We start from the raw sequence: 7,621 nt of genomic DNA on the forward strand, positions 1-7,621 counted from the left end.
TCTAAGCACAATTAAGATAATTCTCAACTACTCTTCACAACATAATTTACTACATACACTAGTATGTGTTAAAGTCATGAAGTAATTCATAGATAACAGCTTTCATGAAGTACATGCTGACATTTTAATCTCAAGTTGTCTCCATGGGCAGGATGTGCCTCTTAGAGACAGCCAGCACAGCTGGGACGCTGCCCGGGTGATGTATACCTTGGGCCAGGTCCCTCCTTCTTGGATCATCACGTAGGGTTTGACCTGTCGTGACAAGGACAGTGACATGCATCGACCACTAAGGTGACCATACTGAGGGACACCCCTGCCTGCTGTCCTCCAGGTGAGGGTCCTCAGCACACATGGATGATGAGGAGGAAAAAGTAGAGGGCTGATGGTGCAGGAGATGTTTTACACCACCTTGTACAGGCTGTGAAGGCTGGCAGGAGGTGCTGCGACCTTGCTGAGACCGATTTGCTCCCTGCTTTTGGAAACAGGGTGTGGGAATGTAATTAAGCAAATCAGTGGAGCTATGGTCCCTCCCATGGGTTCTCCCATCTTTCCAGCTGCAGTCCTTCTATTGTAATTGAAGTAGTATTATGTCACATTAGTCTTAATTTTCCATAATACCCCCACAGTTGGTGTGTGTCTTCATAACTCGGGGCCCATTTTACAGATGAGTCACATAATAGTCAAAGTTATTAATTTGTTACAAGACTGCCTACAATCCCAATTTTTACAGTGTTCCTACATTGCTCACAGACTTAAAATCTGGAGCTACTCGTATTACTCATTGCTTGAGCAAAATAATTGGAAGAGTCGGTGCAACTGCTGTTTTACAGGGCCCCAGGCCACAGCATTGAATGTTGACGAGTCGGGGAGCCTCTTGTCACATCCAGATGGTTCAGAGCATCCCATCCAGCCTTCACTCAGGCTAGGACACCTCTTTCTTCGTGAGCAGCCCCAGAGGCTGTGATGGAGCCACTCGGAGGTGTGTCTCCATGCCACCTGAGTCAAGACACCAGCATGTGCCCCTTAGGTGCTAATTAAAGTCCACTTCATGCACAGGAATAGACTTCCAATTAATGTGGTAGCCCTGGAATGTGCCATGGGATGTGGACAGGAGCAGAAGATGTTGCAGAAAAAAAAAAGTAATTGGAGTGTTTAAATGACAAGGACCTCGTGATTAGTCTGTGTCGTCCCATGAATTATCCCACAATAACACAGCTCCAGGTTCCAAATGAGATGCTCATGTTAAGTTTTTTTCAGGGCTTCCAAGATCTGGGCTTCTCAGCAGTCCAAAAATCTGAGGAAATCAGTTTTTGTTTGTTTGTTTGTTTGTTTTGTTTTGTTTTATTTCCTTGCTCGTTCACTTCCCATGTCACAGCATGGTAAAGAGCCAAAGCTCTAGGCTTTCTAAAGACCTTAAGGAAAAATTTGCAAGGAACAAACAAATATGTCATCCAGAATGTTGTCCTGGAAAAAAGGCCAACAACCTCCTTCCATGGGAAATCTCGAAGTTCTTTTTTTCATTTTGGAATGACTTTTTATTTTGGAATTTCACTTGGAATGGAAATTCTAAGAGTCTGCCAATTCAAGTCAGTTGTGATTCAGCTGTTACTCATCCATAAAATTAATAACTTCATGTCTTGTTTCTTTATTCATAGAAGTTTAGTATCGGTTTATCATTACTCAAATATTATCCAAAGCACTTTTTTTCTTTCAGGAAAGAAATAAGGAGGAGAGAACCTATCTGAAAGACTGTGCTGAAACCCAAAATGCTTATTTTTCAACAGAGAAGTAATATATTTTGTTTTTTATTCCACTTTGCTTAAGGAAACACTGTAAGAAGTCACCCACCCTTTTGTACCTAAAAGCTGTGAATCCTGTAACAAAGGTCCACTTCAATGAGAAAGCCTGTTCCAACAAGGGATGCCCAGTGTAGCCAGTACAACACATCTGCAAACAGGAATCCCATCAGACTCCATTTCCTGCAGCTATCCACCAGGGTTTCAGATGCAGTTAAATTCTGCCTTGTAGTGGTATTGCAAAGGAATATTTAAACAAAGCTGTGATTGCACACCACGTCTGCAGTTAATGGTCTGTGACAATAAAATAAGAGGTCTCAACATCAAAGTTGTTTTTCAGTTTAGTCGTAAAAGTGAGCACCAAAAGCAGTTTGAAATGTAGCCGACTAGCAAAATGGTGTTGGCACTTACAGGTCATAGTCTTTTTGCTATTTTATTTACAAGTATTTAAAGCCGCACCGGGTGACAGATAACATGACAACTTTTGAGTAGCTTCATGTTTCTGATATTGTCATCCTACGACAATAGTAAACATAGAAAATGTTGTTGCCTCTAAGAGCAAACAAGGAGCTCTTTGAGTGAGTTGCTGTAGAAAACTGCCCTCCCTAACTGACTCCTTTTTCAAGAGTCTTATCAGAGACTTTTTCAGTCTTCACCTTTTGGGTCTTCCCAGGGTGGGTTCAATGAAACAGAACAAATCTCCCTGGCCTAACAACCCCCACTCCACTTCTGGACACAAAGCGTAAATGAGCAGTACCAGAATTTTGCCAGAAAGTATCTAGTTTTGAAAGATGTTATCAGCACCCTGGAAACCAGGAGCCAGGATGCCCTAGTCTCTAGCCTCAGTTAAACACACTGAACCGAGTGATTGCTACTGATGAGCTGAACACAGAGCCCTAGAGTTCAGAGCAAGACACAAATATGCCACCCCTGCTGCAGCCATCATGCTTCAAAGGATCTGCATGTGTAGCAAGCAAAATGGAATTATTTTTGCACTGCTCCAACCGTCTCCTTTTTAGCTTATTTTGATGCTGCACTTGCTTTGATGCTGCATTTACAGGGCAGGGACATTACCTTGTCCTGTAATTTCCATCATTCTGAAGAAAGTCATGCTTGGAATACATAAATATGTCACAGGATTTTTCTGGGAAAGAAAGAGATTTAGGCAATTAGTAGGGGATGGCTAATGCTTTTGACAGAAAAACACAGAAGTCAGCATAGCCTATTAGCATCTTCAGGTACCTCACCATTCTGATGCAGAAAAACATACACCTTTTTTCTTCCTCCCTGTTTTTACTTGCTGTTCAGTAAAACGTTCTTGTAATAACAGAAAACATCGTTGTAATTCCATAAGTGAAATATAGTGAGTCTGAAAAAGCAGTCTGCAGTGACAATACAGATTTCCCTACCTGAGAAAAGAACTCAGACATTCACCGTATTTTTCACACCCTCTTCCTCTTAGAGTTAAATACTGGTATCCTGTCTATGCTACAGAAGTGTAAATGTTTAACTGGTTCATATATACTGGTGACAAACAACTTGGTAATGCAGTCGGTAATAAAAGATGAAAGTTGAGCCTTTCATTTTTCCTGCTTTACCTTTTGGGGGTCAACTGCTAACTGTGAGCATTCATTCCAGGTATGTTAAAAGGATCCAAACTTTCACTGAAAGAGAGTGTTATTTTTCTGGTTAAAGATTAACTCAGCCATAGGCTGTTTCTTCCCTGAGAGAAATAGCTTTCGGATTTTTGAAAACATGCAAAATGACATCCAGCAGCTTTTCTTCTATATGAACACCTGCTTTCCTTTTCCTAAAGCTAAAGAATATTTTGCTCTGTAAGATGAAAATATTATTTGTTGTGACAGCCATAGGTATTATAGCATTTAAACAATCTTGGTTTGACTTCATTTTGATTGTAATTTTGATTTGATTTGGTTACTCGGATCAAACTGAGTAACTTTGATCTTTTTCATTGCATGTTTTCCTTTCTCACAGATATGTTTGGTAAATATATAAGCACTTGTAGTTTAAAATGTAATAGAAAAAAAAAAGTTATTTTATTACTTTGCACTTTTGCATATATAAAAATAACATTATATGCATGGCCTGTTGTATGGCTTGGCTGGTGCTAACGTTCAGAAAAAAATAGTACGCTGACAAGCACGTGATGTACATGCAGGTGCAATTCAGACATTATTTTTCAGCTCATTGTTGTTGACTTCACATAGGAAGGAAAGGAATGTGTATCGGGACATTTCTATGCAGATCACCCAACCCCTCTTTGTTTTTGCTTCCCTCTCACTAATGGGAATGAAACACGCTTACATTCATCTCAGGCTGATGTCAGATTTACTCTCCAGTTAATATTTGCAAAGCACAGTAAGATGGAATGTGCTAGACAAGGGCACCAGAGAGTATTCTTGTTTATATTTATTCATTCCCAAATCAGTGGCAGATTTTTTGAAAACTATTCATAGAATTATGCACTTATAATTAAATGCTTATTAATTACGGGGGCATAGACCTTCATGTTCTCTTTTGTTTGTAGCATTTCTGAAGGAAAGTGAAAACAACATACCTGATTTTTATTATTTCCTTTTCCATTGAGAATGTTAATGGTTTTCTTATGTCATCGTTCTCTCTCATTTCCATGTACTCAGTAGATCTAACATAAAAATGACCAGCCCTGGGAATTTATGCTTATACTAAGCCTCCATAAAAACACTTTTCAGGCAAAACTTTATGAAGCGCGGTGATGGGTTCATTTAGCACATTTCCGAGGAACTTTCCAGATGTCATTATCATGTTAATATATTTTTAAGCTAACTATGGTTTTCTTGTGCACTCTTTGATGCTTCCCCTGTTGATATATAGAATCATAGACGTAGAATCATAGACAAATTAAGGTTGGAAAAGACCTTCAGGATCATCTGGTCCAACCATCCCCCTACTACCAATGTCACCCACTGAACCATGTCCCTAAGTGCCACTTCCAACCTTTCCCTGAACACCCCAGGGACGGTGACCTCCCTGGGCAACCCATTCCAATGCCTGATCACTCTTTCTGAGAAGAAATGTCTCCTAATTATTTTAATTGTTGAAGAGTAGGGGCATGATGTTTTCATTTTTCCACTCACCAAGGACATCGCCTGAATGCCAGGACTTTTCAGCTCTGATGGAGAGAGGCTTGCCAGTTCCCCCAGGACCCTGGGATTCATCAGGTCCCATAGACTTGTACCTGTTTAGATTCATCAGGTGGTCTCGAACCTGATCTTCACTGACATTGGTTGGGACTTTGATCCCTCAGTCTCCATCTATGGGTTTAGGGAAATGAAAGGCTTGGGAAGCCTGTCTGCCAGTGCAGCCGGAGGCAAAGAAGTTGCTGAGTACCTCAGCCTTCTCCATGTTGGTTGTTATCAATTACTTGGCTATAGAAACTCACTCCTAATATAAGAAATTAGCCACCTATAATCACTACACTACTATTTTCACCCCTCAGTCTATTTTCACAAGTGTTAAAGGTGCATGGTGGCCCTCGGGGACTCCTCCTGTCACCCCAGCGCAGCAGCCCGAAGGAAGCTGGGTCCTCTCTTGTGCTCTTCCTCGAGGCTCTGTGCAGAAGGGATGCCACCTCTCACACAAGGGCTGTGGGATGGGAAAGAAGCACTCATGCAACCCCTGAAAATCGGTAAGAGTTGTTTATTGCTGGGACATCTTGCAGGTAAGCCTGTGGGATGTCCGTGGTGTTTGGTGGCTCCAAGCTAATGCTTGGGATGGAGCCTGAGCAATGAGTAGGGAGCTGGGCGGGCACTCCTGCGATGCTGTTGGTGCTCTTGGATGGAAGAGAGCAATGACATGCTGCAGTAGTCCCAGGTCTGTTCTGGTGGAGGTGGTTCCACTTCCATTTGTTCCTCCACATCTTCCGGTAGATCCATCTCCATGGACTCCACAGTGTTTGGTAGAAGGATAAGCCAGTCTTTGCCTGGGACTGCCCACATGGGATGCCTTCCATCTGGAATGTTTTCAGGCCAGGGTACCCTACCAGGGCATCATCCATTTCCACCCACAGGTCCCATGTCACTGCCAGCTTGATTTTCATATATGGGTTCGAGTCTGCTGTCTGTTTTTCCGCCATGCCTGGGTCCTATGCTCCGTTCTGGACTATTGGCACGCCTCTGCTCCCCGCGTCTGTCTGCCTGATGCTCCTGACTTTGCCCCATGCCACCGTTACGCCTATGGGAAGGCCCAGGCCCCCTGTCACTGGGTGTTTGAGGGGGCGGCCTGTTCCCCGTGTTGTTGCAGTACCAGCGGTACTGTTTATATGTGTCTGTGGGCTGGGTGCCAGAGGTCTCTTGAGCACTGGTGTCTCTTGTGCTGCTGGCGCTATCCCTCCACCCATGACACTTCTCATTCTTGTGAGCTGCATTCCTTCTTGGTGCTTCTTTGGACAGCATTGCTGTCCTCGCACACCAAGGAGGGCCACTTCTCGCCTTGCCGCTTCTAGTCTCCTTCCTGCCGTGTACGCTGGCTGTCAGAGGAGCTAGTCACTGAGCGAGTGGTGGGCCAGCTGCAGGGCTCCTGTTTTATAGGGCCCGCAGCAAAGGTGGGGCAGTGGTGGCCACTGTGACCTCAGCAAGCCTCTGTGATGGAGTGGCCCACGCCTGGCCAAAGGCGGCTGTGTTGGGAGCAGCCTGGAAGATGCCCTCACGTGGAAGAAGGAGCAGGGTTGGGGGGGCTGAGGGCCCCTTTTCTGGGGCTGGCTCCCCCAGGCCATTTGGCTTGCCAGAGAGAAAGGCTGCCTCTTGGCCACAGGGACTGCCCTCCACCTCCCATCCTGTCCCCTGGGTTTATTTTTAACATTGCTTTTTAGGTAATTTCATTCTATCATTTTATGGAAAAGAACAGAGTCAAGGTGCATCTTCAGCCCTAATTGCCATGTTAGCTTTGTGCTCTGAGTGAAGAATTTCTTCCTCACATCACATCTAATCTAAATCTCCCTTCCATTTGTTCAAAGCCGTTATTCCTGGTTCCATCGTTACACTCCCTGCTAGAGTCCATCTCCAGCTTTCTTTCATCTGAACTTGGGGTTGCTCAGAGGCTCTAAAGGTCTAGGGACTCGAGACCTCTTCCCAGGTAATCAGTATCCGCAGTACACAGCATTAGCTTTAGCTATCCCCTGCCCCAGTCTCCCCATCTCCAATGACAGCAGGAACACTACCTGCTTGTGTTCACTCAGGTTGCAAAGATGCAAAGTGCTCCTACTCCTGCCCAAAAGCACAGCCACTGTCCCATGATTATGAAGCATCATTACCACAATTACCAGCATGCAAGAAATCAAGATTTTATACTAAGCCTCATTAGACCCATAGTAGTAACAAAAGGAAGCTATATAAGAGTTTAATGTTTGAGAATGAAGAACCGAAATAATTATTACAAATAAAAGGGCCTATTTCTATTCCTGAGAACTTGCCTAGTTGATCAGTCTGCTGAAAAACATTGGAAAAATGAAATGGGAGTATCTGTGAGCACCCTCGTGGCATGGAATATCAGCTATAAGATGTGAGAGTCTGCTCTGAGACAAGGTATTATGTGTGGAAGATGATTCTTGGTTTATATTTTGGAGGAAAATCTGGGTCCACAGCCCATTTCATCACATTTTTAAGAGCAGTTCTCTCCTTTTTATTCATTATAGAGGGGTTTTTCTATACCACAATCAGTTTCATGAAAGCAGGGCTGTAGGACAGCTTTCATTTCTGAGGCTTGCTCCCCATGGCAGGAGATAACAAGGGCTGGTATAAATGGCTGGAGAAAATGGCCAAGAGGTA

Source organism: Oxyura jamaicensis, chromosome 1, assembly GCF_011077185.1.
Source record: "Oxyura jamaicensis isolate SHBP4307 breed ruddy duck chromosome 1, BPBGC_Ojam_1.0, whole genome shotgun sequence".
Taxonomy (NCBI): domain Eukaryota; kingdom Metazoa; phylum Chordata; class Aves; order Anseriformes; family Anatidae; genus Oxyura; species Oxyura jamaicensis.